The following is a 9295-nucleotide window of genomic DNA, read 5'->3' as shown; positions in this document are numbered from 1 at the left end:
AAGAGCTTCTGCAGGTATCTTCATATCAATCTGGCCATGAAAGTAAATGCAGACATTACAGATACAGCAAAAATGATTGAAAATGCAAGGTTTGGGCATAGATCAGACTTGGATCCTAATCCTGGCTCAGCTTCTTCCTAGCACAACCTTTTTCTTTTTTTTTTTTTTTTTTTTGAGGGAGAGAGAGAGTCTTGCTCTGTCACCCAGGCTGGAGTGCGGTGGTACGATCTCGGCTCACTGCAACCTACGCCTCTTGAGTTCGAGCGATTCTCCTGCCTCGGCCTAAGTAGCTGGGACCACAGGCAGGCACCACCATGCCCAGTTAATTTTTGTCATTTTAGCAGAGACGGGGTTTCACCATGTTTTCCAGGCTCTAGGGCAAACTTTTTACTTCTCTCCCCCCCCTTGGTTTCCATATCTGTAAACTGGGAATCAAACAATACTAAGTCCAGAGGCTGATGTGAATATCATAAAGCTCCTCCTCCACCAGTCTACCCAAATCAATCAAGGGCAACAAGGCCAAAAGAGCAGGTGTCACTCGCAGTGCCTTTCTCTCTTGTGTCAACTCCAATCCACCTCCCTAGTGGCACCCCCGTGGGTCTCCCTGCTTCCATTCCTGGCCATCTGCAGTCCCCGTTGCCCTCCACAGCCACAGGGACACACTTACAAAATGCAAGGCCAATCTCCTGCACACCCTGCTCAGAACCCTCCTGTGGCTTCCTCATCAGCCACGTCCTGACCATGGTCTGCCAGGCCTCCTCCGACCCCATGTATTTCTCTTCCTGCCATGCGCACTGGCTCCCACACGGGCCCTCTGGCCATTCCTTCCACAGCAAGATCCTGCCAGCCACTGGACGGATATTTGCACCTGTTTCTGCAAGGCTGATCCCCTTGCCTCACTCAGATCTCAAATTCTCCTGCTCGGAGGGGCCTCATCCTAATCAAAACACCCCCTGCTATTCCACCAGACTCCAGCCACCTGACCTGAGTTAGTTTTCTTTACAGCGCTGACCACGGGAATCACCTCATCCACATGTCTATTTATTTTCTGTCACCCACTAGCATATAAACTCCATGTAGGCAGGGATTCTGTCTGTCCCATCCACCATCCTAGCCAGGGATCCCACCGACCCCCAGAGCTTGGAACAATGGCTGGCATATGGCAGCATTCATTAAATAGTTGCTGAATGAAGAAATGTCATAAAGCACTGAACACCATGCCTGGCCACATAGGAGGTGATCAAGAACTATTCGCTGACGATAACAATATTACCAGTATTATTACTGCATTTCACAGGTCAGAATATGGGAGCCCCAAGAGGGCAACTGACTCACCCAGGTCAAACTCTACGTCTGATGTCTTCTATGGCACCTCCCATTCCACAGGCACAAAATAACAGAATTCACCCACCACGGCAGGAACCTAAAAGGTGATGTAGCTGATTCTCTTGTGCACCCCGGGCACTGCCTCCTCCCACCTTCCAAGAGTCACCTATCCTAAGGAGTTTCCAATTCCAGAGCATTCCCTAGAAGGACAAGCAGGCATAAAGAATGCCAACTTTTGGCCTGGTGCAGTGGCTCATGCTGAGGCGGGCAGATCACCTAAGGTCAGGATTTCAAGACCAGCCTGGACAACATAGTGAAACTCCGTCTCTACAAAAAATAAAAAATTAGCCGGGTGTGGTGGCGTGTGCCTGTAGTCTCAACTACTTGGGAGGCTGAGGCAGGAGAATCACTTGAACCTGGGAGGTGGAGGTTGCAGTGAGCCAAGATCACGCCACTGCGTACCAGCCTGGGTGACAGAGTGAGTCTCCATCTCAAAAAAGAACGCAGGCTTTCCATCTCACCCTGAACCAACTCTATGAGCTGAGTGAGTGTGACTATTTCTGTTTCACAGAAGACAACGTTGGAAAACAGAAATAATGGCCTGCTCAAAAGTCTAACATACTAATTCACTGCAGGCTTAGGCTTAAGATTCAGAAAACTTTTAAAGTCTAGACCTCTCTCTTTCCAATACACTACTTTACCCTGCACATCCAGTAACAAAAGAAACAACGAAAAAGAACCCTGACCAGTTTTACGTTTCAAATAACATCAAGTTACAAGGGAAAGAATATTAGAAAGCCCCCTCTACATACCGATATGCATGCATGGCATTCTCAACTTCCTCCACGACACGGAGATTTTGATATACCTACACTAGATACTCATAAACCACTTGTGATTATTTATACTGCAGGATTTCATGATGGGGCTACACTGTTTTTGTAAACTCATTAGCTTCCACCAGGCCCAGATACCTTAAAACCTGGATAAAGCGTGAGTTTTAACTTTCACGAAGTATGCTCTGTCTCATCTATTAATAATGACACAGAAAAGCTTAGACTGCAATCTGACAGCTCTTTCCCATACACTTCATTATGACACTTTAGGAACGATGCCAAAACTCATGTCCAGGAATAGAATAAAATATGCTATTTCTAATATGAAAACCCAGTTATCTTTAAAACTCTCCTGAAGGCATGAAGAGATACTGAGGAGCAGGTGGGGACCGGGACAAAACTCCCATCCTCCCTCCCAAGTGTCCCTGTGTCCACATCTTGACATCACCGCCGGCTACATTACTAACACTCTGAGTGGAGGCCAGGCACGGTGGCTCACATCTGTTATCCCAGCCCTTTGGGAGGCCAAGGCAGGCAGATCATGAGGTCAGAGGTTCAAGACCAGCCTGGCCAACATGGTGAAACCTCATCTCTACTAAAATTACAAGTTAGCCGGACATGGTGGCACATGTAATCCTAGCTACTTGCGAGGCTGAGGCAGGAGAATCGCTTGAACCCAGGAGGCGGAGTTTGCAGTGAGCCAAGATGGCACTACTGCACTCCAGCCTGGGTACCAGAGTAAGACTCCATGTCAAATAAAAATAAAACTCTGAGTTGAAATGTTTGTTTAAGTCCTTAGCACATTTTTGAGTTGGGTTCTTTGTTTTGTTACTGTTGATTTGTGGGAATCTCTTATGCTTTTTAGATATTAATCCCTTATCCGGGTTTATATCTAAAAATATTTGCCAGTATTTTCCCCCAGTCCACAGGTTACCTTTTCACTCTGTTGTTTCCTTTGCTGAGCAGAAGCTTTTTAGTTCCATGCAATCCCGTTTATTTCTGGTTTTGCTGCCTGTGCTTTTAGTGTCACAGCCACATAATCACTGCCAAGACCAGTATCCTGAATGTCTTCCCCTGCGTTTTCTTCCCAGAGTTTCGTGGAACCAACTTCACCATTAAGGACAGATGAATGGGTAAAGAAATGTGGTAATATACAAACAGTGGAATACCATGCAGCCTTCGAAAAGAAGTAGTTCCGCCACAAGCGCCAGCATGCATGAACCTGGGGGACTAAGTGAAAGAAGCCAGGCACAGAAGGACAAATACCATGAGACCCCTGTTAGATTAAGTATCTAAGTAGCTAAATTCATAGACTCAAAGTGTGGAATGGTGGTTGTCAGCGACTGGGGTGGAGGAAAATGGGGAGGTACCAATCATGGTATGGTTTCAGTTCAGCAAGAGGAATAAGCTCTAGAGAGCTGCTCTAAAACACTGCACCTGTAGTCGGCAATAAAACATTGTACACTTAAAAATCTGTTAAGAGGGTAGATCTCGGCCAGGCGCAGTGGCTCACACCTGTAACCCCGGCACTTTGGGAGACTGAGGCAGGCGGATCACAAGGTCAGGAGTTCAAAACCAGCCTGGTTAACATAGCAAAACCCTGCCTCTGCTAAAAATACAAAAATTAGCCAGGCACATGTAATCCCGGCTACTGAGGAGGCTGAGGCAGGAGAATCTCTTGAACCCGGGAGGCGGAGCTTGCGGTGAGCAGAGATCACACTGTTGCACTTCAGCCTGGTCTTGCTCGCACTACAGAGCAAGACTCCCTGTGGGGGGTGGGGCGAAGAGGGTAGGCCTCATGTTAAATGCTGTTATCACAGTAACATTTTGCAAAGAACATTTTTTTAAAGGCTACGGACACAGACAACAGCATAAACACCCCTCATTTGCCAAATTTCAGGGACCACATGTTCCCACTGTGCAATGGAGGTGCATATAACCCAGGCAGCCTCACAGATGAGAATACTAGAGCTCAAAGGGGTTATGGGACTTGCTGGAGGTCACAGAGCCCGGTCTGGATCCTCACCCTGACAGGCCTGGCGGGGGCTCCAAACCTTTCCCCCACACCACATGAAGTGCCTTGCTCCGTTCAGCAACTCCACTCCTCCCACCCAGGGCTGTGGCAGAGCAGGGCTGTCACCTGCAGGTGCTCCAGCATCATTCAAGTCAGCACTGACAACAGAAAGGAGAGCAAAGAACAAGGAGAGAAAACCCTCTTGTCACCTGCACCTACAACCAGCCATGGTGGGAAGAGCCGGTCTGCAACCTCCATTTATTCAACCTTATTTCTGCAGGAGACTTAACAACACATACATAACCTGAGGGTTCCTGGGGCTCAGGGTTCCCCCACTTCAAGACTTCTTAGTCTCCTGACTGCTAAGGACTTGAGCAGCCCCACCAGGAAGAGCCCTGCTGAGCAGCCCAGAGTCCCCTGCCCTCTCACAGCCTCTAAAGGGGTGCTCTCCTTAGACCCCAGTCTCTCTGCCACAGCAGGAACCCCAAGACTTTGCTGTGTAGAGGGAACATTACTGTCACCAAACCATGTGATCTACACACAGACACCCAACACCACTACAGACCACAGAGCCTGTTTTAGGACTATTAAGGTGTGCTTAACTCACATCCTTGGTAGGCTAGGCCTGGTGACTCAAACCTATAATCCCAGCACTTCAGGAGGCCAAGGCAAGAGGATCACTTGAGCCCAGGAGTTTGAGATCAGCCTCAGCAACATGGTGAGACCCCATCACTACATTTTTTAAAAAAGGTAGGCTTAACTCACATCTTTGGCAAAACATCTTTGATAGCGGAAAATAAAAGAATTTGGAATCTGCAGCTGAATAATGATTGTTGTTTCCACAGAACATACACAATCAAAACAATTCACTCCTCGTGGGGAAGCCCTCCTTCTTTAACCCTCTCAGTGCCAGCATGTACCCTGCTGTGGGATCACTACTTAAAAAAAAAAAGCTCTTTTCCATCACATACATCTCGGGAATCATCTCAGAACTCAATTTTACTCTTTAAATATTTTTAAAGCTCAAAGATTTATTTTCACTTAAAAAAAGAAAGTCCCAAAGTCAAGAGTTCATCCAGTGTCAAAGCCACTATCCCTCCTTTTTCTGCATTTCTTTCGCCGTTTCCATCCTACAGCTCATCTGAGTCTGAATAATGTTCTTAAATAAGTCTTCTCACTCTTTCCCCACAAATCCCTCTTATCTTTTCATCTGCAACAAAACCTCTGGTGGGCACAGGTGTAGTTCGTGCCCCTTGCATGACACAAGTCCTCCCTGCTGGAATCCAGGCCAGCTCAGGACACCATGTCCCACCACAGCTGGCTTCCCAGGGCCACTGACCATGAGGTTTACCTTCAACAAGGACCCTGCAACAGAGCCATATGATTTCCTGATCCACCTCAATTCCAACGACAAAGCATCCCAACCCATCAGGCAAATTCCAGACAGAACTGAACAGTCCACCTTATCCGTTCAGCCAAGCCCCTACAGCAGGCCCTGAGCAAATCCACATGCAGCTCCACAGCCCACCCCACCCACCCACCCTGAAGTTTCCACCATCAGACACCCAAACCCCTCCTTCACTGCCACTGACATTATTCTTTCTCAGACACCTTAATTCATAAAGCACTGCTGGCCAGGCACGGTGGCTCATGCCTATAATCCCGGCACTTTGGGGGGCCAAGGTGGGTGGATCACGAGGTCAAGAGATTGAGACCATCCTGGTCAACATGGTGAAACCCCATCTCTACTAAAAATACAAAACTTAGCTGGGCATGGTGGCGCACGCCTGTAGTCCCAGCTACTCAGGAGGCTGAGGCAGGAGAATTGCTTGAACCCAGGAGGCGGAGGTTGCAGTGAGGCGAGATCACGCCATTGCACTCCAGCCTGGGTAACAAAAGCGAAACTCTGTCTCAAAAAAATAAAATAAAATAAAAAATAAGCAGTGCTTTCCCTTTCCAGCTCTTAACTGCAATTAAACAATTTTTGTGTAATTTTATATAATTCTTGTTTTAATTCTTTTATATATATATTTTGATGAGAGTCTCTCACTCTGTTGCCCAAGCTGGAGTGCAGTGGTATGATCACAGCTCACTGCAACCTCCAACTCCTGGGCTCAAGTGATCCACCCGCCTCGGCCTCCAGAGTAGCTGGGACTACCGGCACGCACCAGCAATCCCAGCTAATTTTTAAAAATTTGTTGTAGAGATGGGGGTCACTATGTTGCCCAGCCTGGTCTCAAACTCTTGGCCGCAAGCAATCCGCCTGCCTCAGCCTCCCAAGCACCTTCGACTACAGGTGCACACCGCCACACCCCGCTAATTTTTTGTAGAGATGAGGGTCACTATGTTGCCCAGGCTGGTTTCAAACTTCCGGCCTCAAGCGATCCTCCTGCCTCAGCCTCCCAAAGCACTGGGATTACAGGCACGAGCCACTGCACCCAGCCCAGTTCTTTAGGTATCTTCCTCACCGGCTTTGCAGTCTTGTTAACAGCAGTAAGCCCAGTGCCTGGCTAAAGACAGGCAGTAAATGTCTGATGAATGGAGAGAAAATGACAAGCAAAGCCTCCCCATCAACCTTAAAATAGCTCCTTGTCCATGTACCATGAATAAATGGCAATCTAAGCTACCTTGCCAAATAATCTTATTTCTTTCACTGATGGGGGTACTGGCATAAGTGACAGGAGATAGGTAAGCCTGTCCATTCCTCTTCAGCATGTTCCCTAAGAATTTACAGTGTGGGAACGGTCAGATGGATCAGACCCAGTCCTTCTTGAACTAGAAAGGAAAAAGGGAGAAAAATGGTTTGCTTCAAGGAAAAGCAAAAATAGGCCATGATTAGACAAGGGAACTATACAAAGAAATGCGGCAAGATCTCATGAGGTCGTCCCAAGGCCACACTTGACCCCCTGACACACACAGAGGACATCCCACTCCACGGCAGCTTTCCCACCCCCGAGTGTGCCTCGCAGCATGTTGGCACCCACAGCCACCTTCTCTAGGCTGAAAGAAGAGCGACGACTCCCCCAGTTAGCCGGGGCCGTCTACGAATTCTCAAAACCTAGATCTCATGTACCCAAACTCCCCAACTCATTTTCTCAAAACACCTGCACACAGAATTCTGGAGGGAGGAGGCAGAAGGTAAGTTAGAAATAGCATTAAGCCATATCCCTCATCTATTGTGTTCCCTCTTTCTGTCAGGAGAGAAGTCTTCTACCTCTCCACCATCCCCAAAGAAAATCAGTAAAAATCTTTTCCACCTTTACTTATGACATTTTAAACAATTAAGAGTCAAAGGAATGAATGAATGACGGCTCCATCCTCCCACATCAGAACAAGATTTCTCATGTCAATTTCTTGGAAGGACAAACCAAGTCCACTTTTAACCATTCAAGGAATGGTATCTCCAGTCCCCTAGGGTAAGAGGTTGTGACATTTCTTATTGAACCTTTGTTTGACTTTTGCATGTAGAAAGGCATCACGACTCCTGAACAAAAGCCGACCATTAGAGAGGACCCCGTGTATGACTCATTCACTCACAGGCCACTACTACACTAGTACGCTCCCCTGAGTTTGAGTGCAAATTAAGGAACCCCAAGTGTTAGGAACTGCAACAAAAATGCACCTGAGTTTACATAACCCACAACTTCCTTCTTGTAAATTCTTCTAACTTCAAAAAGTATTGCATCATCCTAATGATCAACCTACTTCTAAACGGTTGTCCCAAGTCCTCTTTTTGTTTTGCATATTACAGAATTCAAAAGTCCAAAAATGTTACAAGGGGAAAATAAAAGTATGTAATGACAAAAGTGTCCAGTGGCCAAATCTGCGGCTTAATAACGATTTTTTTTAAAAGAACATACACACTCAACACAACTCACGACCCTCAGGGAAACTTTTCTTTTACTTTCTCAGTGTGAGGTCTTTAAGAAGCCGCCATGCATCCAATTGTACAATCACAGCTATTCCCTGTTCCATAAACAAGAATTCCTTTCCATCACATATGTCTCATGAATCTCAACAGGTTTACTTTAAATATTTTTAATGAAAGACTTAAATATTTAAATGAAAGATTTCATTTAAAGACAAAAGTCAATCCCAAATGACTCCTAAATTCAAAAATATAGTCCATAAAACTTTTTTGTCAGCCCATTCTTCCAAATAAAGTGGAAATTTACATTGTTTTTCCTGTATCTTTCTTCTCTCTTCTGTACAGGTGGTTATGTGCAAGCCTATAAGAAAATGTATTTCAAAACAACTTGTCCGTATTAATCTTAGATGTTAAGTGGTATACCAATATTGCAGAATTATGATTCAATGTATTTTAGGCTGATGTGGCTGGCCAGTAATGCTCTCATTTACCCTCTCTCCCTCCCTCTCTCTTTCTCTTTCCCCGTCTTTCTCTCTCTCTCTCTCTCTCTCTCTCTCTCTCTCTCACACACACACACACACACACACACACACACACACACACACACACGCTATGGCTGCCAAGTCATAAATTAAGCAAAGATGCCTTCATCCTTAGGGTGTGTTTGGGCGGTGAGCTCATGAGTGATTTTTTTCTATATTTTTTCTATTAATTAATATATAAAATTTTCTAATGAAAAGTTTTAAACCAGAAACTACCAGCGCTAAGAAATCTCTGGACAGGCAGCCCAGACACTCTTTCAACTTTAAGCCACTTTGATAGAATTTCCAAAGTGATGTTAGGAAAACGTGGCTGGAGGAGAAAACTGATGTACTTGATAGCAAGAAATCTCAAGTTTAAGAATGTGAAGTCCAACAGGCCTCATTTCCTTTTTCTTTACGTCCTCTCAAAATCGCACCCATCCTATCAAGTAACTCTGCTCCGCTGTCACTGAGTAAAATCTTTGGGAGAAAGGAAGGGGAGGCTTGGTAGGTCGCAGCAGAGAATGAGATCTGCAATTCATCCTCTCAAACCGAATTCCTCTTGCAGATTTCACAAGCGGTGGAGACCAACCCCTACACAACAGTAACACTTGGCCATACAAGTACCTAAAGATGCCTGGAGGGAATTATGGGAACCCAATTTTAGGACCCCTTGTGTGTGTCACACCACCCCCTATGCTGGGTTCACTGGAACAGTGGGGAAAGAGGA

General features: G+C 46.1%; 1 protein-coding gene across 1 annotated transcript in view; it reads right to left on the bottom strand.

Annotated features, from left to right (window-relative positions):
- FAM107B (family with sequence similarity 107 member B) overlaps positions 1 to 9295 on the bottom strand; it is an 82883-nt gene that overhangs the window by 73022 nt on the left and 566 nt on the right. The gene's annotated exons all lie outside the window — the stretch shown is intronic.

The sequence above is a fragment of the Sapajus apella genome, unplaced genomic scaffold, assembly GCF_009761245.1.
Source record: "Sapajus apella isolate SASKATOON/1434 unplaced genomic scaffold, GSC_monkey_1.0 scaffold53, whole genome shotgun sequence".
In the NCBI taxonomy this organism is placed as follows: domain Eukaryota; kingdom Metazoa; phylum Chordata; class Mammalia; order Primates; family Cebidae; genus Sapajus; species Sapajus apella.
Note: the sequence above shows the minus strand (reverse complement) of the source record. Positions and strands in the feature narration are given on the sequence as shown.